The sequence below is a fragment of the Perissodus microlepis genome, chromosome 18, assembly GCF_051167445.1.
Source record: "Perissodus microlepis isolate ML-2025 ecotype Zambia chromosome 18, ASM5116744v1, whole genome shotgun sequence".
Taxonomy (NCBI): domain Eukaryota; kingdom Metazoa; phylum Chordata; class Actinopteri; order Cichliformes; family Cichlidae; genus Perissodus; species Perissodus microlepis.
Genome location: NC_140478.1, coordinates 30,408,540 through 30,423,808, shown reverse-complemented (window position 1 = coordinate 30,423,808; position 15,269 = coordinate 30,408,540). Strand labels below are relative to the sequence as shown.

General features: G+C 53.6%; 47 non-coding genes across 47 annotated transcripts; all 47 read right to left on the bottom strand.

The window, feature by feature from the left end:
• Positions 1 to 146: 146 nt before the first annotated feature.
• Positions 147 to 310, bottom strand: LOC146368483 (U1 spliceosomal RNA). The gene has a single exon (XR_014798340.1). It is a non-coding gene; the product is annotated as a U1 spliceosomal RNA (small nuclear RNA).
• Positions 311 to 490: 180 nt separating this feature from the next.
• Positions 491 to 654, bottom strand: LOC146368482 (U1 spliceosomal RNA). The gene has a single exon (XR_014798228.1). It is a non-coding gene; the product is annotated as a U1 spliceosomal RNA (small nuclear RNA).
• Positions 655 to 796: 142 nt separating this feature from the next.
• LOC146368481 (U1 spliceosomal RNA) lies at positions 797 to 960 on the bottom strand. The gene has a single exon (XR_014798154.1). It is a non-coding gene; the product is annotated as a U1 spliceosomal RNA (small nuclear RNA).
• Positions 961 to 1,140: 180 nt separating this feature from the next.
• Positions 1,141 to 1,304, bottom strand: LOC146368480 (U1 spliceosomal RNA). Its single transcript, XR_014798222.1, has one exon. It is a non-coding gene; the product is annotated as a U1 spliceosomal RNA (small nuclear RNA).
• A 142-nt stretch (positions 1,305 to 1,446) lies between these two features.
• LOC146368479 (U1 spliceosomal RNA) lies at positions 1,447 to 1,610 on the bottom strand. The gene has a single exon (XR_014798153.1). It is a non-coding gene; the product is annotated as a U1 spliceosomal RNA (small nuclear RNA).
• Positions 1,611 to 1,790: 180 nt separating this feature from the next.
• LOC146368478 (U1 spliceosomal RNA) lies at positions 1,791 to 1,954 on the bottom strand. Its single transcript, XR_014798422.1, has one exon. It is a non-coding gene; the product is annotated as a U1 spliceosomal RNA (small nuclear RNA).
• A 142-nt stretch (positions 1,955 to 2,096) lies between these two features.
• Positions 2,097 to 2,260, bottom strand: LOC146368477 (U1 spliceosomal RNA). The gene has a single exon (XR_014798178.1). It is a non-coding gene; the product is annotated as a U1 spliceosomal RNA (small nuclear RNA).
• Positions 2,261 to 2,440: 180 nt separating this feature from the next.
• Positions 2,441 to 2,604, bottom strand: LOC146368476 (U1 spliceosomal RNA). The gene has a single exon (XR_014798200.1). It is a non-coding gene; the product is annotated as a U1 spliceosomal RNA (small nuclear RNA).
• A 142-nt stretch (positions 2,605 to 2,746) lies between these two features.
• LOC146368475 (U1 spliceosomal RNA) lies at positions 2,747 to 2,910 on the bottom strand. The gene has a single exon (XR_014798171.1). It is a non-coding gene; the product is annotated as a U1 spliceosomal RNA (small nuclear RNA).
• Positions 2,911 to 3,090: 180 nt separating this feature from the next.
• LOC146368474 (U1 spliceosomal RNA) lies at positions 3,091 to 3,254 on the bottom strand. The gene has a single exon (XR_014798078.1). It is a non-coding gene; the product is annotated as a U1 spliceosomal RNA (small nuclear RNA).
• A 142-nt stretch (positions 3,255 to 3,396) lies between these two features.
• On the bottom strand, positions 3,397 to 3,560 carry LOC146368473 (U1 spliceosomal RNA). The gene has a single exon (XR_014798180.1). It is a non-coding gene; the product is annotated as a U1 spliceosomal RNA (small nuclear RNA).
• A 142-nt stretch (positions 3,561 to 3,702) lies between these two features.
• Positions 3,703 to 3,866, bottom strand: LOC146368472 (U1 spliceosomal RNA). Its single transcript, XR_014798010.1, has one exon. It is a non-coding gene; the product is annotated as a U1 spliceosomal RNA (small nuclear RNA).
• A 180-nt stretch (positions 3,867 to 4,046) lies between these two features.
• Positions 4,047 to 4,210, bottom strand: LOC146368471 (U1 spliceosomal RNA). The gene has a single exon (XR_014798221.1). It is a non-coding gene; the product is annotated as a U1 spliceosomal RNA (small nuclear RNA).
• A 142-nt stretch (positions 4,211 to 4,352) lies between these two features.
• Positions 4,353 to 4,516, bottom strand: LOC146368470 (U1 spliceosomal RNA). Its single transcript, XR_014798152.1, has one exon. It is a non-coding gene; the product is annotated as a U1 spliceosomal RNA (small nuclear RNA).
• Positions 4,517 to 4,696: 180 nt separating this feature from the next.
• LOC146368469 (U1 spliceosomal RNA) lies at positions 4,697 to 4,860 on the bottom strand. Its single transcript, XR_014798250.1, has one exon. It is a non-coding gene; the product is annotated as a U1 spliceosomal RNA (small nuclear RNA).
• A 142-nt stretch (positions 4,861 to 5,002) lies between these two features.
• LOC146368468 (U1 spliceosomal RNA) lies at positions 5,003 to 5,166 on the bottom strand. Its single transcript, XR_014798151.1, has one exon. It is a non-coding gene; the product is annotated as a U1 spliceosomal RNA (small nuclear RNA).
• A 180-nt stretch (positions 5,167 to 5,346) lies between these two features.
• Positions 5,347 to 5,510, bottom strand: LOC146368467 (U1 spliceosomal RNA). The gene has a single exon (XR_014798411.1). It is a non-coding gene; the product is annotated as a U1 spliceosomal RNA (small nuclear RNA).
• Positions 5,511 to 5,652: 142 nt separating this feature from the next.
• Positions 5,653 to 5,816, bottom strand: LOC146368466 (U1 spliceosomal RNA). The gene has a single exon (XR_014798177.1). It is a non-coding gene; the product is annotated as a U1 spliceosomal RNA (small nuclear RNA).
• A 180-nt stretch (positions 5,817 to 5,996) lies between these two features.
• On the bottom strand, positions 5,997 to 6,160 carry LOC146368465 (U1 spliceosomal RNA). Its single transcript, XR_014798199.1, has one exon. It is a non-coding gene; the product is annotated as a U1 spliceosomal RNA (small nuclear RNA).
• Positions 6,161 to 6,302: 142 nt separating this feature from the next.
• On the bottom strand, positions 6,303 to 6,466 carry LOC146368464 (U1 spliceosomal RNA). Its single transcript, XR_014798170.1, has one exon. It is a non-coding gene; the product is annotated as a U1 spliceosomal RNA (small nuclear RNA).
• A 180-nt stretch (positions 6,467 to 6,646) lies between these two features.
• Positions 6,647 to 6,810, bottom strand: LOC146368463 (U1 spliceosomal RNA). The gene has a single exon (XR_014798077.1). It is a non-coding gene; the product is annotated as a U1 spliceosomal RNA (small nuclear RNA).
• Positions 6,811 to 6,952: 142 nt separating this feature from the next.
• LOC146368462 (U1 spliceosomal RNA) lies at positions 6,953 to 7,116 on the bottom strand. Its single transcript, XR_014798169.1, has one exon. It is a non-coding gene; the product is annotated as a U1 spliceosomal RNA (small nuclear RNA).
• A 142-nt stretch (positions 7,117 to 7,258) lies between these two features.
• LOC146368461 (U1 spliceosomal RNA) lies at positions 7,259 to 7,422 on the bottom strand. Its single transcript, XR_014797999.1, has one exon. It is a non-coding gene; the product is annotated as a U1 spliceosomal RNA (small nuclear RNA).
• Positions 7,423 to 7,602: 180 nt separating this feature from the next.
• LOC146368460 (U1 spliceosomal RNA) lies at positions 7,603 to 7,766 on the bottom strand. The gene has a single exon (XR_014798220.1). It is a non-coding gene; the product is annotated as a U1 spliceosomal RNA (small nuclear RNA).
• A 142-nt stretch (positions 7,767 to 7,908) lies between these two features.
• On the bottom strand, positions 7,909 to 8,072 carry LOC146368459 (U1 spliceosomal RNA). Its single transcript, XR_014798150.1, has one exon. It is a non-coding gene; the product is annotated as a U1 spliceosomal RNA (small nuclear RNA).
• Positions 8,073 to 8,252: 180 nt separating this feature from the next.
• LOC146368458 (U1 spliceosomal RNA) lies at positions 8,253 to 8,416 on the bottom strand. The gene has a single exon (XR_014798249.1). It is a non-coding gene; the product is annotated as a U1 spliceosomal RNA (small nuclear RNA).
• Positions 8,417 to 8,558: 142 nt separating this feature from the next.
• On the bottom strand, positions 8,559 to 8,722 carry LOC146368457 (U1 spliceosomal RNA). Its single transcript, XR_014798149.1, has one exon. It is a non-coding gene; the product is annotated as a U1 spliceosomal RNA (small nuclear RNA).
• A 180-nt stretch (positions 8,723 to 8,902) lies between these two features.
• Positions 8,903 to 9,066, bottom strand: LOC146368456 (U1 spliceosomal RNA). The gene has a single exon (XR_014798198.1). It is a non-coding gene; the product is annotated as a U1 spliceosomal RNA (small nuclear RNA).
• Positions 9,067 to 9,246: 180 nt separating this feature from the next.
• On the bottom strand, positions 9,247 to 9,410 carry LOC146368455 (U1 spliceosomal RNA). The gene has a single exon (XR_014798197.1). It is a non-coding gene; the product is annotated as a U1 spliceosomal RNA (small nuclear RNA).
• A 142-nt stretch (positions 9,411 to 9,552) lies between these two features.
• LOC146368454 (U1 spliceosomal RNA) lies at positions 9,553 to 9,716 on the bottom strand. The gene has a single exon (XR_014798168.1). It is a non-coding gene; the product is annotated as a U1 spliceosomal RNA (small nuclear RNA).
• A 180-nt stretch (positions 9,717 to 9,896) lies between these two features.
• Positions 9,897 to 10,060, bottom strand: LOC146368453 (U1 spliceosomal RNA). Its single transcript, XR_014798316.1, has one exon. It is a non-coding gene; the product is annotated as a U1 spliceosomal RNA (small nuclear RNA).
• A 142-nt stretch (positions 10,061 to 10,202) lies between these two features.
• LOC146368452 (U1 spliceosomal RNA) lies at positions 10,203 to 10,366 on the bottom strand. The gene has a single exon (XR_014797988.1). It is a non-coding gene; the product is annotated as a U1 spliceosomal RNA (small nuclear RNA).
• A 180-nt stretch (positions 10,367 to 10,546) lies between these two features.
• LOC146368451 (U1 spliceosomal RNA) lies at positions 10,547 to 10,710 on the bottom strand. The gene has a single exon (XR_014798060.1). It is a non-coding gene; the product is annotated as a U1 spliceosomal RNA (small nuclear RNA).
• A 142-nt stretch (positions 10,711 to 10,852) lies between these two features.
• Positions 10,853 to 11,016, bottom strand: LOC146368450 (U1 spliceosomal RNA). Its single transcript, XR_014798148.1, has one exon. It is a non-coding gene; the product is annotated as a U1 spliceosomal RNA (small nuclear RNA).
• Positions 11,017 to 11,196: 180 nt separating this feature from the next.
• Positions 11,197 to 11,360, bottom strand: LOC146368449 (U1 spliceosomal RNA). Its single transcript, XR_014797977.1, has one exon. It is a non-coding gene; the product is annotated as a U1 spliceosomal RNA (small nuclear RNA).
• A 142-nt stretch (positions 11,361 to 11,502) lies between these two features.
• LOC146368448 (U1 spliceosomal RNA) lies at positions 11,503 to 11,666 on the bottom strand. The gene has a single exon (XR_014798117.1). It is a non-coding gene; the product is annotated as a U1 spliceosomal RNA (small nuclear RNA).
• A 180-nt stretch (positions 11,667 to 11,846) lies between these two features.
• LOC146368447 (U1 spliceosomal RNA) lies at positions 11,847 to 12,010 on the bottom strand. The gene has a single exon (XR_014798283.1). It is a non-coding gene; the product is annotated as a U1 spliceosomal RNA (small nuclear RNA).
• A 142-nt stretch (positions 12,011 to 12,152) lies between these two features.
• On the bottom strand, positions 12,153 to 12,316 carry LOC146368446 (U1 spliceosomal RNA). The gene has a single exon (XR_014798158.1). It is a non-coding gene; the product is annotated as a U1 spliceosomal RNA (small nuclear RNA).
• A 142-nt stretch (positions 12,317 to 12,458) lies between these two features.
• LOC146368445 (U1 spliceosomal RNA) lies at positions 12,459 to 12,622 on the bottom strand. Its single transcript, XR_014798076.1, has one exon. It is a non-coding gene; the product is annotated as a U1 spliceosomal RNA (small nuclear RNA).
• Positions 12,623 to 12,802: 180 nt separating this feature from the next.
• On the bottom strand, positions 12,803 to 12,966 carry LOC146368444 (U1 spliceosomal RNA). Its single transcript, XR_014798339.1, has one exon. It is a non-coding gene; the product is annotated as a U1 spliceosomal RNA (small nuclear RNA).
• A 180-nt stretch (positions 12,967 to 13,146) lies between these two features.
• LOC146368443 (U1 spliceosomal RNA) lies at positions 13,147 to 13,310 on the bottom strand. Its single transcript, XR_014798196.1, has one exon. It is a non-coding gene; the product is annotated as a U1 spliceosomal RNA (small nuclear RNA).
• A 142-nt stretch (positions 13,311 to 13,452) lies between these two features.
• Positions 13,453 to 13,616, bottom strand: LOC146368442 (U1 spliceosomal RNA). Its single transcript, XR_014798167.1, has one exon. It is a non-coding gene; the product is annotated as a U1 spliceosomal RNA (small nuclear RNA).
• A 180-nt stretch (positions 13,617 to 13,796) lies between these two features.
• LOC146368441 (U1 spliceosomal RNA) lies at positions 13,797 to 13,960 on the bottom strand. The gene has a single exon (XR_014798075.1). It is a non-coding gene; the product is annotated as a U1 spliceosomal RNA (small nuclear RNA).
• A 142-nt stretch (positions 13,961 to 14,102) lies between these two features.
• On the bottom strand, positions 14,103 to 14,266 carry LOC146368440 (U1 spliceosomal RNA). The gene has a single exon (XR_014798147.1). It is a non-coding gene; the product is annotated as a U1 spliceosomal RNA (small nuclear RNA).
• Positions 14,267 to 14,408: 142 nt separating this feature from the next.
• On the bottom strand, positions 14,409 to 14,572 carry LOC146368439 (U1 spliceosomal RNA). Its single transcript, XR_014798219.1, has one exon. It is a non-coding gene; the product is annotated as a U1 spliceosomal RNA (small nuclear RNA).
• Positions 14,573 to 14,714: 142 nt separating this feature from the next.
• LOC146368438 (U1 spliceosomal RNA) lies at positions 14,715 to 14,878 on the bottom strand. The gene has a single exon (XR_014798146.1). It is a non-coding gene; the product is annotated as a U1 spliceosomal RNA (small nuclear RNA).
• Positions 14,879 to 15,058: 180 nt separating this feature from the next.
• On the bottom strand, positions 15,059 to 15,222 carry LOC146368437 (U1 spliceosomal RNA). The gene has a single exon (XR_014798400.1). It is a non-coding gene; the product is annotated as a U1 spliceosomal RNA (small nuclear RNA).
• Positions 15,223 to 15,269: the final 47 nt, after the last annotated feature.

Below are 15,269 nucleotides of genomic sequence, written 5' to 3'. Positions count from 1 at the left end.
CACATGCAGCACTCTGGCTGATGGTGCCTAACACGCATAATGCCTGAATCCAAGGACGGTGAGCACGCCATTGCATTTTCTCCCAGTTCAAAGGACACACCAAGAGAAGAGCAGACACATGGATCTTTGCTTTTGGACACAAGAGTGAGTGGAGAGCGTGAACGCAGTCCCCCACTACCACAAATCATGCAGTTGAGATTCCCGCATTTGGGGAATTCCCATGGGTGAGCACAACCGCAGTGCAATGGTTGAGCCTCGTCCTGGGTGAACCACCTTTGTGATCATGGTATCCCCCCTGCCAGGTAAGTATGAGCTGCCAGCGTGGGAGACAGGGGTCCCCTTTCCACATGCAGCACTCTGGCTGATGGTGCCTAACACGCATAATGCCTGAATCCAAGGACGGTGAGCACGCCATCGCATATTCTCCCAGTTCAAAGGGCACACCGAGAGAAGAGCAGACACATGGATCTTTGCTTTTGGACACAAGAGTGAGGGGAGAGCGCGAACGCAGTCCCCCACTACCACAAATTATGCAGTTGAGATTCCCGCATTTGGGGACTTCACAGGGGTCAGCACAACCGCAGTGCAATGGCTGAGCCTCGCCCTGGGTGAACCACCTTTGTGATCATGGTATCTCCCCTGCCAGGTAAGTATGAGTTGCCAGCGTGGGAGACAGGGGTCCCCTTTCCACATGCAGCACTCTGGCTGATGGTGCCTAACACACATTTTGTCCCAGTTCAAAGGACACACCAAGAGAAGAGCAGACACATGGATCTTTGGTTTTTGACACAAGAGTGAGGGAAGAGCGCGAACGCAGTCCCCCACTACCACAAATTATGCAGTTGAGATTCCCGCATTTGGGGAATTCACAGGGGTCAGCACAACCGCAGTGCAATGGCTGAGCCTCGCCCTGGGTGAACCACCTTCGTGATCATGGTATCTCCCCTGCCAGGTAAGTATGAGTTGCCAGCGTGGGAGACAGGGGTCCCCTTTCCACATGCAGCACTCTGGCTGATGGTGCCTAACACGCATAATACCTGAATCCAAGGACGGTGAGCACGCCTTTGCATTTTCTCCCAGTTCAAAGGACACACCAAGAGAAGAGCAGACACATGGATCTTTGCTTTTGGACACAAGAGTGAGGGGAGAGCGCGAACGCAGTCCCCCACTACCACAAATTATGCAGTTGAGATTCCCGCATTTGGGGAATTCACAGGGGTCAGCACAACCGCAGTGCAATGGCTGAGTCTCGCCCTGGGTGAACCACCTTCGTGATCATGGTATCTCCCCTGCCAGGTAAGTATGAGTTGCCAGCGTGGGAGACAGGGGTCCCCTTTCCACATGCAGCACTCTGGCTGATGGTGCCTAACACACATTTTGTCCCAGTTCAAAGGACACACCAAGAGAAGAGCAGACACATGGATCTTTGGTTTTTGACACAAGAGTGAGGGAAGAGCGCGAACGCAGTCCCCCACTACCACAAATTATGCAGTTGAGATTCCCGCATTTGGGGAATTCACAGGGGTCAGCACAACCGCAGTGCAATGGCTGAGCCTCGCCCTGGGTGAACCACCTTCGTGATCATGGTATCTCCCCTGCCAGGTAAGTATGAGTTGCCAGCGTGGGAGACAGGGGTCCCCTTTCCACATGCAGCACTCTGGCTGATGGTGCCTAACACGCATAATACCTGAATCCAAGGACGGTGAGCACGCCTTTGCATTTTCTCCCAGTTCAAAGGACACACCAAGAGAAGAGCAGACACATGGATCTTTGCTTTTGGACACAAGGGTGAGGGGAGAGCGCGAACGCAGTCCCCCACTACCACAAATTATGCAGTTGAGATTACCGCATTTGGGGAATTCACAGGGGTCAGCACAACCGCAGTGCAATGGTTGAGCCTCGCCCTGGGTGAACCACCTTCGTGATCATGGTATCTCCCCTGCCAGGTAAGTATGAGTTGCCAGCGTGGGAGACAGGGGTCCCCTTTCCACATGGAGCACTCTGGCTGATGGTGCCTAACACACATTTTGTCCCAGTTCAAAGGTTACACCGAGAGAAGAGCAGACACATGGATCTTTGCTTTTGGACACAAGAGTGAGGGGAGAGCGCGAACGCAGTCCCCCACTACCACAAATTATGCAGTTGAGATTCCCGCATGTGGGGAATTCACAGGGGTCAGCACAACCGCAGTGCAATGGCTGAGCCTCGCCCTGGGTGAACCACCTTTGTGATCATGGTATCTCCCCTGCCAGGTAAGTATGAGTTGCCAGCGTCGGAGACAGGGGTCCCCTTTCCACATGCAGCACTCTGGCTGATGGTGCCTAACACGCATAATGCCTGAATCCAAGGACGGTGAGCACGCCATTGCATTTTCTCCCAGTTCAAAGGACACACCGAGAGAAGAGCAGACACATGGATCTTTGCTTTTGGACACAAGAGTGAGGGGAGAGCGCGAACGCAGTCCCCCACTACCACAAATTATGCAGTTAAAATTCCCGCATTTGGGGAATTCACAGGGGTCAGCACAACCGCAGTGCAATGGCTGAGCCTCGCCCTGGGTGAACCACCTTCGTGATCATGGTATCTCCCCTGCCAGGTAAGTATGAGTTGCCAGCGTGGGAGACAGGGGTCCCCTTTCCACATGCAGCACTCTGGCTGATGGTGCCTAACACACATTTTGTCCCAGTTCAAAGGAAACACCAAGAGAAGAGCAGACACATGGATCTTTGCTTTTGGACACAAGAGTGAGGGGAGAGCGCGAACGCAGTACCCCACTACCACAAATTATGCAGTTGAGATTCCCGCATTTGGGGAATTCACAGGGGTCAGCACAACCGCAGTGCAATGGCTGAGCCTCGCCCTGGGTGAACCACCTTCGTGATCATGGTATCTCCCCTGCCAGGTAAGTATGAGTTGCCAGCGTGGGAGACAGGGGTCCCCTTTCCACATGCAGCACTCTGGCTGATGGTGCCTAACACGCATAATGCCTGAATCCAAGGACGGTGAGCACGCCATCGCATATTCTCCCAGTTCAAAGAGCACACCGAGAGAAGAGCAGACACATGGATCTTTGCTTTTGGACACAAGAGTGAGGGGAGAGCGCGAACGCAGTCCCCCACTACCACAAATTATGCAGTTGAGATTCCCGCATTTGGGGAATTCACAGGGGTCAGCACAACCGCAGTGCAATGGCTGAGCCTCGCCCTGGGTGAACCACCTTTGTGATCATGGTATCTCCCCTGCCAGGTAAGTATGAGTTGCCAGCGTGGGAGACAGGGGTCCCCTTTCCACATGCAGCACTCTGGCTGATGGTGCCTAACACACATTTTGTCCCAGTTCAAAGGACACACCAAGAGAAGAGCAGACACATGGATCTTTGGTTTTTGACACAAGAGTGAGGGGAGAGCGCGAACGCAGTCCCCCACTACCACAAATTATGCAGTTGAGATTCCCGCATTTGGGGAATTCACAGGGGTCAGCACAACCGCAGTGCAATGGTTGAGCCTCGCCCTGGGTGAACCACCTTCGTGATCATGGTATCTCCCCTGCCAGGTAAGTATGAGTTGCCAGCGTGGGAGACAGGGGTCCCCTTTCCACATGCAGCACTCTGGCTGATCGTGCCTAACACACATTTTGTCCCAGTTCAAAGGTTACACCGAGAGAAGAGTAGACACATGGATCTTTGCTTTTGGACACAAGAGTGAGGGGAGAGCGCGAACGCAGTCCCCCACTACCACAAATTATGCAGTTGAGATTCCCGCATTTGGGGAATTCACAGGGGTCAGCACAACCGCAGTGCAATGGCTGAGCCTCGCCCTGGGTGAACCACCTTCGTGATCATGGTATCTCCCCTGCCAGGTAAGTATGAGTTGCCAGCGTGGGAGACAGGGGTCCCCTTTCCACATGCAGCACTCTGGCTGATGGTGCCTAACACGCATAATACCTGAATCCAAGGACGGTGAGCACGCCTTTGCATTTTCTCCCAGTTCAAAGGACACACCAAGAGAAGAGCAGACACATGGATCTTTGCTTTTGGACACAAGAGTGAGGGGAGAGCGCGAACGCAGTCCCCCACTACCACAAATTATGCAGTTGAGATTCCCGCATTTGGGGAATTCACAGGGGTCAGCACAACCGCAGTGCAATGGCTGAGTCTCGCCCTGGGTGAACCACCTTCGTGATCATGGTATCTCCCCTGCCAGGTAAGTATGAGTTGCCAGCGTGGGAGACAGGGGTCCCCTTTCCACATGCAGCACTCTGGCTGATGGTGCCTAACACACATTTTGTCCCAGTTCAAAGGACACACCAAGAGAAGAGCAGACACATGGATCTTTGGTTTTTGACACAAGAGTGAGGGAAGAGCGCGAACGCAGTCCCCCACTACCACAAATTATGCAGTTGAGATTCCCGCATTTGGGGAATTCACAGGGGTCAGCACAACCGCAGTGCAATGGCTGAGCCTCGCCCTGGGTGAACCACCTTCGTGATCATGGTATCTCCCCTGCCAGGTAAGTATGAGTTGCCAGCGTGGGAGACAGGGGTCCCCTTTCCACATGCAGCACTCTGGCTGATGGTGCCTAACACGCATAATACCTGAATCCAAGGACGGTGAGCACGCCTTTGCATTTTCTCCCAGTTCAAAGGACACACCAAGAGAAGAGCAGACACATGGATCTTTGCTTTTGGACACAAGAGTGAGGGGAGAGCGCGAACGCAGTCCCCCACTACCACAAATTATGCAGTTGAGATTCCCGCATTTGGGGAATTCACAGGGGTCAGCACAACCGCAGTGCAATGGCTGAGTCTTGCCCTGGGTGAACCACCTTCGTGATCATGGTATCTCCCCTGCCAGGTAAGTATGAGTTGCCAGCGTGGGAGACAGGGGTCCCCTTTCCACATGCAGCACTCTGGCTGATGGTGCCTAACACACATTTTGTCCCAGTTCAAAGGACACACCAAGAGAAGAGCAGACACATGGATCTTTGGTTTTTGACACAAGAGTGAGGGAAGAGCGCGAACGCAGTCCCCCACTACCACAAATTATGCAGTTGAGATTCCCGCATTTGGGGAATTCACAGGGGTCAGCACAACCGCAGTGCAATGGCTGAGCCTCGCCCTGGGTGAACCACCTTCGTGATCATGGTATCTCCCCTGCCAGGTAAGTATGAGTTGCCAGCGTGGGAGACAGGGGTCCCCTTTCCACATGCAGCACTCTGGCTGATGGTGCCTAACACGCATAATACCTGAATCCAAGGACGGTGAGCACGCCTTTGCATTTTCTCCCAGTTCAAAGGACACACCAAGAGAAGAGCAGACACATGGATCTTTGCTTTTGGACACAAGGGTGAGGGGAGAGCGCGAACGCAGTCCCCCACTACCACAAATTATGCAGTTGAGATTACCGCATTTGGGGAATTCACAGGGGTCAGCACAACCGCAGTGCAATGGTTGAGCCTCGCCCTGGGTGAACCACCTTCGTGATCATGGTATCTCCCCTGCCAGGTAAGTATGAGTTGCCAGCGTGGGAGACAGGGGTCCCCTTTCCACATGGAGCACTCTGGCTGATGGTGCCTAACACACATTTTGTCCCAGTTCAAAGGTTACACCGAGAGAAGAGCAGACACATGGATCTTTGCTTTTGGACACAAGAGTGAGGGGAGAGCGCGAACGCAGTCCCCCACTACCACAAATTATGCAGTTGAGATTCCCGCATGTGGGGAATTCACAGGGGTCAGCACAACCGCAGTGCAATGGCTGAGCCTCGCCCTGGGTGAACCACCTTTGTGATCATGGTATCTCCCCTGCCAGGTAAGTATGAGTTGCCAGCGTCGGAGACAGGGGTCCCCTTTCCACATGCAGCACTCTGGCTGATGGTGCCTAACACGCATAATGCCTGAATCCAAGGACGGTGAGCACGCCATTGCATTTTCTCCCAGTTCAAAGGACACACCGAGAGAAGAGCAGACACATGGATCTTTGCTTTTGGACACAAGAGTGAGGGGAGAGCGCGAACGCAGTCCCCCACTACCACAAATTATGCAGTTAAAATTCCCGCATTTGGGGAATTCACAGGGGTCAGCACAACCGCAGTGCAATGGCTGAGCCTCGCCCTGGGTGAACCACCTTCGTGATCATGGTATCTCCCCTGCCAGGTAAGTATGAGTTGCCAGCGTGGGAGACAGGGGTCCCCTTTCCACATGCAGCACTCTGGCTGATGGTGCCTAACACACATTTTGTCCCAGTTCAAAGGAAACACCAAGAGAAGAGCAGACACATGGATCTTTGCTTTTGGACACAAGAGTGAGGGGAGAGCGCGAACGCAGTACCCCACTACCACAAATTATGCAGTTGAGATTCCCGCATTTGGGGAATTCACAGGGGTCAGCACAACCGCAGTGCAATGGCTGAGCCTCGCCCTGGGTGAACCACCTTCGTGATCATGGTATCTCCCCTGCCAGGTAAGTATGAGTTGCCAGCGTGGGAGACAGGGGTCCCCTTTCCACATGCAGCACTCTGGCTGATGGTGCCTAACACGCATAATGCCTGAATCCAAGGACGGTGAGCACGCCATCGCATATTCTCCCAGTTCAAAGAGCACACCGAGAGAAGAGCAGACACATGGATCTTTGCTTTTGGACACAAGAGTGAGGGGAGAGCGCGAACGCAGTCCCCCACTACCACAAATTATGCAGTTGAGATTCCCGCATTTGGGGAATTCACAGGGGTCAGCACAACCGCAGTGCAATGGCTGAGCCTCGCCCTGGGTGAACCACCTTTGTGATCATGGTATCTCCCCTGCCAGGTAAGTATGAGTTGCCAGCGTGGGAGACAGGGGTCCCCTTTCCACATGCAGCACTCTGGCTGATGGTGCCTAACACACATTTTGTCCCAGTTCAAAGGACACACCAAGAGAAGAGCAGACACATGGATCTTTGGTTTTTGACACAAGAGTGAGGGGAGAGCGCGAACGCAGTCCCCCACTACCACAAATTATGCAGTTGAGATTCCCGCATTTGGGGAATTCACAGGGGTCAGCACAACCGCAGTGCAATGGTTGAGCCTCGCCCTGGGTGAACCACCTTCGTGATCATGGTATCTCCCCTGCCAGGTAAGTATGAGTTGCCAGCGTGGGAGACAGGGGTCCCCTTTCCACATGCAGCACTCTGGCTGATCGTGCCTAACACACATTTTGTCCCAGTTCAAAGGTTACACCGAGAGAAGAGTAGACACATGGATCTTTGCTTTTGGACACAAGAGTGAGGGGAGAGCGCGAACGCAGTCCCCCACTACCACAAATTATGCAGTTGAGATTCCCGCATTTGGGGAATTCACAGGGGTCAGCACAACCGCAGTGCAATGGCTGAGCCTCGCCCTGGGTGAACCACCTTCGTGATCATGGTATCTCCCCTGCCAGGTAAGTATGAGTTGCCAGCGTGGGAGACAGGGGTCCCCTTTCCACATGCAGCACTCTGGCTGATGGTGCCTAACACGCATAATACCTGAATCCAAGGACGGTGAGCACGCCTTTGCATTTTCTCCCAGTTCAAAGGACACACCAAGAGAAGAGCAGACACATGGATCTTTGCTTTTGGACACAAGAGTGAGGGGAGAGCGCGAACGCAGTCCCCCACTACCACAAATTATGCAGTTGAGATTCCCGCATTTGGGGAATTCACAGGGGTCAGCACAACCGCAGTGCAATGGCTGAGTCTCGCCCTGGGTGAACCACCTTCGTGATCATGGTATCTCCCCTGCCAGGTAAGTATGAGTTGCCAGCGTGGGAGACAGGGGTCCCCTTTCCACATGCAGCACTCTGGCTGATGGTGCCTAACACACATTTTGTCCCAGTTCAAAGGACACACCAAGAGAAGAGCAGACACATGGATCTTTGGTTTTTGACACAAGAGTGAGGGAAGAGCGCGAACGCAGTCCCCCACTACCACAAATTATGCAGTTGAGATTCCCGCATTTGGGGAATTCACAGGGGTCAGCACAACCGCAGTGCAATGGCTGAGCCTCGCCCTGGGTGAACCACCTTCGTGATCATGGTATCTCCCCTGCCAGGTAAGTATGAGTTGCCAGCGTGGGAGACAGGGGTCCCCTTTCCACATGCAGCACTCTGGCTGATGGTGCCTAACACGCATAATACCTGAATCCAAGGACGGTGAGCACGCCTTTGCATTTTCTCCCAGTTCAAAGGACACACCAAGAGAAGAGCAGACACATGGATCTTTGCTTTTGGACACAAGAGTGAGGGGAGAGCGCGAACGCAGTCCCCCACTACCACAAATTATGCAGTTGAGATTCCCGCATTTGGGGAATTCACAGGGGTCAGCACAACCGCAGTGCAATGGCTGAGTCTTGCCCTGGGTGAACCACCTTCGTGATCATGGTATCTCCCCTGCCAGGTAAGTATGAGTTGCCAGCGTGGGAGACAGGGGTCCCCTTTCCACATGCAGCACTCTGGCTGATGGTGCCTAACACACATTTTGTCCCAGTTCAAAGGACACACCAAGAGAAGAGCAGACACATGGATCTTTGGTTTTTGACACAAGAGTGAGGGAAGAGCGCGAACGCAGTCCCCCACTACCACAAATTATGCAGTTGAGATTCCCGCATTTGGGGAATTCACAGGGGTCAGCACAACCGCAGTGCAATGGCTGAGCCTCGCCCTGGGTGAACCACCTTCGTGATCATGGTATCTCCCCTGCCAGGTAAGTATGAGTTGCCAGCGTGGGAGACAGGGGTCCCCTTTCCACATGCAGCACTCTGGCTGATGGTGCCTAACACGCATAATACCTGAATCCAAGGACGGTGAGCACGCCTTTGCATTTTCTCCCAGTTCAAAGGACACACCAAGAGAAGAGCAGACACATGGATCTTTGCTTTTGGACACAAGGGTGAGGGGAGAGCGCGAACGCAGTCCCCCACTACCACAAATTATGCAGTTAAAATTCCCGCATTTGGGGAATTCACAGGGGTCAGCACAACCGCAGTGCAATGGCTGAGCCTCGCCCTGGGTGAACCACCTTCGTGATCATGGTATCTCCCCTGCCAGGTAAGTATGAGTTGCCAGCGTCGGAGACAGGGGTCCCCTTTCCACATGCAGCACTCTGGCTGATGGTGCCTAACACGCATAATGCCTGAATCCAAGGACGGTGAGCACGCCATTGCATTTTCTCCCAGTTCAAAGGACACACCGAGAGAAGAGCAGACACATGGATCTTTGCTTTTGGACACAAGAGTGAGGGGAGAGCGCGAACGCAGTCCCCCACTACCACAAATTATGCAGTTAAAATTCCCGCATTTGGGGAATTCACAGGGGTCAGCACAACCGCAGTGCAATGGCTGAGCCTCGCCCTGGGTGAACCACCTTCGTGATCATGGTATCTCCCCTGCCAGGTAAGTATGAGTTGCCAGCGTGGGAGACAGGGGTCCCCTTTCCACATGCAGCACTCTGGCTGATGGTGCCTAACACACATTTTGTCCCAGTTCAAAGGACACACCAAGAGAAGAGCAGACACATGGATCTTTGCTTTTGGACACAAGAGTGAGGGGAGAGCGCGAACGCAGTACCCCACTACCACAAATTATGCAGTTGAGATTCCCGCATTTGGGGAATTCACAGGGGTCAGCACAACCGCAGTGCAATGGCTGAGCCTCGCCCTGGGTGAACCACCTTCGTGATCATGGTATCTCCCCTGCCAGGTAAGTATGAGTTGCCAGCGTGGGAGACAGGGGTCCCCTTTCCACATGCAGCACTCTGGCTGATGGTGCCTAACACGCATAATGCCTGAATCCAAGGACGGTGAGCACGCCATTGCATTTTCTCCCAGTTCAAAGGACACACCAAGAGAAGAGCAGACACATGGATCTTTGCTTTTGGACACAAGAGTGAGGGGAGAGCGTGAACGCAGTCCCCCACAACCACAAATCATGCAGTTGAGATTCCCGCATTTGGAGAATTCACATGGGTCAGTACAACCGCAGTGCAATGGTTGAGCCTCGCCCTGGGTGAACCACCTTTGTGATCATGGTATCTCCCCTGCCAGGTAAGTATGAGTTGCCAGCGTGGGAGACAGGGGTCCCCTTTCCACATGCAGCACTCTGGCTGATGGTGCCTAACACACATTTTGTCCCAGTTCAAAGGACACACCAAGAGAAGAGCAGACACATGGATCTTTGCTTTTGGACACAAGAGTGAGGGGAGAGCGCGAACGCAGTCCCCCACTACCACAAATTATGCAGTTGAGATTCCCGCATTTGGGGAATTCACAGGGGTCAGCACAACCGCAGTGCAATGGCTGAGCCTCGCCCTGGGTGAACCACCTTCGTGATCATGGTATCTCCCCTGCCAGGTAAGTATGAGTTGCCAGCGTGGGAGACAGGGGTCCCCTTTCCACATGCAGCACTCTGGCTGATGGTGCCTAACACGCATAATGCCTGAATCCAAGGACGGTGAGCACGCCATTGCATTTTCTCCCAGTTCAAAGGACACACCAAGAGAAGAGCAGACACATGGATCTTTGCTTTTGGACACAAGGGTGAGGGGAGAGCGCGAACGCAGTCCCCCACTACCACAAATTATGCAGTTGAGATTACCGCATTTGGGGAATTCACAGGGGTCAGCACAACCGCAGTGCAATGGCTGAGCCTCGCCCTGGGTGAACCACCTTCGTGATCATGGTATCTCCCCTGCCAGGTAAGTATGAGTTGCCAGCGTGGGAGACAGGGGTCCCCTTTCCACATGCAGCACTCTGGCTGATGGTGCCTAACACACATTTTGTCCCAGTTCAAAGGACACACCAAGAGAAGAGCAGACACATGGATCTTTGGTTTTTGACACAAGAGTGAGGGAAGAGCGCGAACGCAGTCCCCCACTACCACAAATTATGCAGTTGAGATTCCCGCATTTGGGGAATTCACAGGGGTCAGCACAACCGCAGTGCAATGGCTGAGCCTCGCCCTGGGTGAACCACCTTCGTGATCATGGTATCTCCCCTGCCAGGTAAGTATGAGTTGCCAGCGTGGGAGACAGGGGTCCCCTTTCCACATGCAGCACTCTGGCTGATGGTGCCTAACACGCATAATACCTGAATCCAAGGACGGTGAGCACGCCTTTGCATTTTCTCCCAGTTCAAAGGACACACCAAGAGAAGAGCAGACACATGGATCTTTGCTTTTGGACACAAGGGTGAGGGGAGAGCGCGAACGCAGTCCCCCACTACCACAAATTATGCAGTTGAGATTCCCGCATTTGGGGAATTCACAGGGGTCAGCACAACCGCAGTGCAATGGCTGAGCCTCGCCCTGGGTGAACCACCTTCGTGATCATGGTATCTCCCCTGCCAGGTAAGTATGAGTTGCCAGCGTGGGAGACAGGGGTCCCCTTTCCACATGCAGCACTCTGGCTGATGGTGCCTAACACACATTTTGTCCCAGTTCAAAGGACACACCAAGAGAAGAGCAGACACATGGATCTTTGGTTTTTGACACAAGAGTGAGGGGAGAGCGCGAACGCAGTCCCCCACTACCACAAATTATGCAGTTGAGATTCCCGCATTTGGGGAATTCACAGGGGTCAGCACAACCGCAGTGCAATGACTGAGCCTCGCCCTGGGTGAACCACCTTCGTGATCATGGTATCTCCCCTGCCAGGTAAGTATGAGTTGCCAGCGTGGGAGACAGGGGTCCCCTTTCCACATGCAGCACTCTGGCTGATGGTGCCTAACACGCATAATACCTGAATCCAAGGACGGTGAGCACACCTTTGCATTTTCTCCCAGTTCAAAGGACACACCAAGAGAAGAGCAGACACATGGATCTTTGCTTTTGGACACAAGGGTGAGGGGAGAGCGCGAACGCAGTCCCCCACTACCACAAATTATGCAGTTGCGATTCCCGCATTTGGGGAATTCACAGGGGTCAGCACAACCGCAGTGCAATGGCTGAGTCTCGCCCTGGGTGAAGCACCTTCGTGATCATGGTATCTCCCCTGCCAGGTAAGTATGAGTTGCCAGTGTGGGAGACAGGGGTCCCCTTTCCACATGCAGCACTCTGGCTGATGGTGCCTAACACACATTTTGTCCCAGTTCAAAGGACACACCAAGAGAAGAGCAGACACATGGATCTTTGGTTTTTGACACAAGAGTGAGGGGAGAGCGCGAACGCAGTCCCCCACTACCACAAATTATGCAGTTGAGATTCCCGCATTTGGGGAATTCACAGGGGTCAGCACAACCGCAGTGCAATGGTTGAGCCTCGCCCTGGGTGAACCACCTTCGTGATCATGGTATCTCCCCTGCCAGGTAAGTATGAGTTGCCAGCGTGGGAGACAGGGGTCCCCTTTCCACATGCAGCACTCTGGCTGATCGTGCCTAACACACATTTTGTCCCAGTTCAAAGGTTACACCGAGAGAAGAGTAGACACATGGATCTTTGCTTTTGGACACAAGAGTGAGGGGAGAGCGCGAACGCAGTCCCCCACTACCACAAATTATGCAGTTGAGATTCCCGCATTTGGGGAATTCACAGGGGTCAGCACAACCGCAGTGCAATGGCTGAGCCTCGCCCTGGGTGAACCACCTTTGTGATCATGGTATCTCCCCTGCCAGGTAAGTATGAGTTGCCAGCGTGGGAGACAGGGGTCCCCTTTCCACATGCAGCACTCTGGCTGATGGTGCCTAACACGCATAATGCCTGAATCCAAGGACGGTGAGCACGCCATTGCATTTTCTCCCAGTTCAAAGGACACACCAAGAGAAGAGCAGACACATGGATCTTTGCTTTTGGACACAAGAGTGAGTGGAGAGCGTGAACGCAGTCCCCCACTACCACAAATCATGCAGTTGAGATTCCCGCATTTGGGGAATTCCCATGGGTGAGCACAACCGCAGTGCAATGGTTGAGCCTCGTCCTGGGTGAACCACCTTTGTGATCATGGTATCCCCCCTGCCAGGTAAGTATGAGCTGCCAGCGTGGGAGACAGGGGTCCCCTTTCCACATGCAGCACTCTGGCTGATGGTGCCTAACACGCATAATGCCTGAATCCAAGGACGGTGAGCACGCCATCGCATATTCTCCCAGTTCAAAGGACACACCGAGAGAAGAGCAGACACATGGATCTTTGCTTTTGGACACAAGAGTGAGGGGAGAGCGCGAACGCAGTCCCCCACTACCACAAATTATGCAGTTAAAATTCCCGCATTTGGGGAATTCACAGGGGTCAGCACAACCGCAGTGCAATGGCTGAGCCTCGCCCTGGGTGAACCACCTTCGTGATCATGGTATCTCCCCTGCCAGGTAAGTATGAGTTGCCAGCGTGGGAGACAGGGGTCCCCTTTCCACATGCAGCACTCTGGCTGATGGTGCCTAACACACATTTTGTCCCAGTTCAAAGGACACACCAAGAGAAGAGCAGACACATGGATCTTTGCTTTTGGACACAAGAGTGAGGGGAGAGCGCGAACGCAGTACCCCACTACCACAAATTATGCAGTTGAGATTCCCGCATTTGGGGAATTCACAGGGGTCAGCACAACCGCAGTGCAATGGCTGAGCCTCGCCCTGGGTGAACCACCTTCGTGATCATGGTATCTCCCCTGCCAGGTAAGTATGAGTTGCCAGCGTGGGAGACAGGGGTCCCCTTTCCACATGCAGCACTCTGGCTGATGGTGCCTAACACGCATAATGCCTGAATCCAAGGACGGTGAGCACGCCATCGCATATTCTCCCAGTTCAAAGAGCACACCGAGAGAAGAGCAGACACATGGATCTTTGCTTTTGGACACAAGAGTGAGGGGAGAGCGCGAACGCAGTCCCCCACTACCACAAATTATGCAGTTGAGATTCCCGCATTTGGGGAATTCACAGGGGTCAGCACAACCGCAGTGCAATGGCTGAGCCTCGCCCTGGGTGAACCACCTTTGTGATCATGGTATCTCCCCTGCCAGGTAAGTATGAGTTGCCAGCGTGGGAGACAGGGGTCCCCTTTCCACATGCAGCACTCTGGCTGATGGTGCCTAACACACATTTTGTCCCAGTTCAAAGGACACACCAAGAGAAGAGCAGACACATGGATCTTTGGTTTTTGACACAAGAGTGAGGGGAGAGCGCGAACGCAGTCCCCCACTACCACAAATTATGCAGTTGAGATTCCCGCATTTGGGGAATTCACAGGGGTCAGCACAACCGCAGTGCAATGGTTGAGCCTCGCCCTGGGTGAACCACCTTCGTGATCATGGTATCTCCCCTGCCAGGTAAGTATGAGTTGCCAGCGTGGGAGACAGGGGTCCCCTTTCCACATGCAGCACTCTGGCTGATCGTGCCTAACACACATTTTGTCCCAGTTCAAAGGTTACACCGAGAGAAGAGTAGACACATGGATCTTTGCTTTTGGACACAAGAGTGAGGGGAGAGCGCGAACGCAGTCCCCCACTACCACAAATTATGCAGTTGAGATTCCCGCATTTGGGGAATTCACAGGGGTCAGCACAACCGCAGTGCAATGGCTGAGTCTCGCCCTGGGTGAACCACCTTCGTGATCATGGTATCTCCCCTGCCAGGTAAGTATGAGTTGCCAGCGTGGGAGACAGGGGTCCCCTTTCCACATGCAGCACTCTGGCTGATGGTGCCTAACACACATTTTGTCCCAGTTCAAAGGACACACCAAGAGAAGAGCAGACACATGGATCTTTGGTTTTTGACACAAGAGTGAGGGAAGAGCGCGAACGCAGTCCCCCACTACCACAAATTATGCAGTTGAGATTCCCGCATTTGGGGAATTCACAGGGGTCAGCACAACCGCAGTGCAATGGCTGAGCCTCGCCCTGGGTGAACCACCTTCGTGATCATGGTATCTCCCCTGCCAGGTAAGTATGAGTTGCCAGCGTGGGAGACAGGGGTCCCCTTTCCACATGCAGCACTCTGGCTGATGGTGCCTAACACGCATAATACCTGAATCCAAGGACGGTGAGCACGCCTTTGCATTTTCTCCCAGTTCAAAGGACACACCAAGAGAAGAGCAGACACATGGATCTTTGCTTTTGGACACAAGGGTGAGGGGAGAGCGCGAACGCAGTCCCCCACTACCACAAATTATGCAGTTGAGATTACCGCATTTGGGGAATTCACAGGGGTCAGCACAACCGCAGTGCAATGGTTGAGCCTCGCCCTGGGTGAACCACCTTCGTGATCATGGTATCTCCCCTGCCAGGTAAGTATGAGTTGCCAGCGTGGGAGACAGGGGTCCCCTTTCCACATGGAGCACT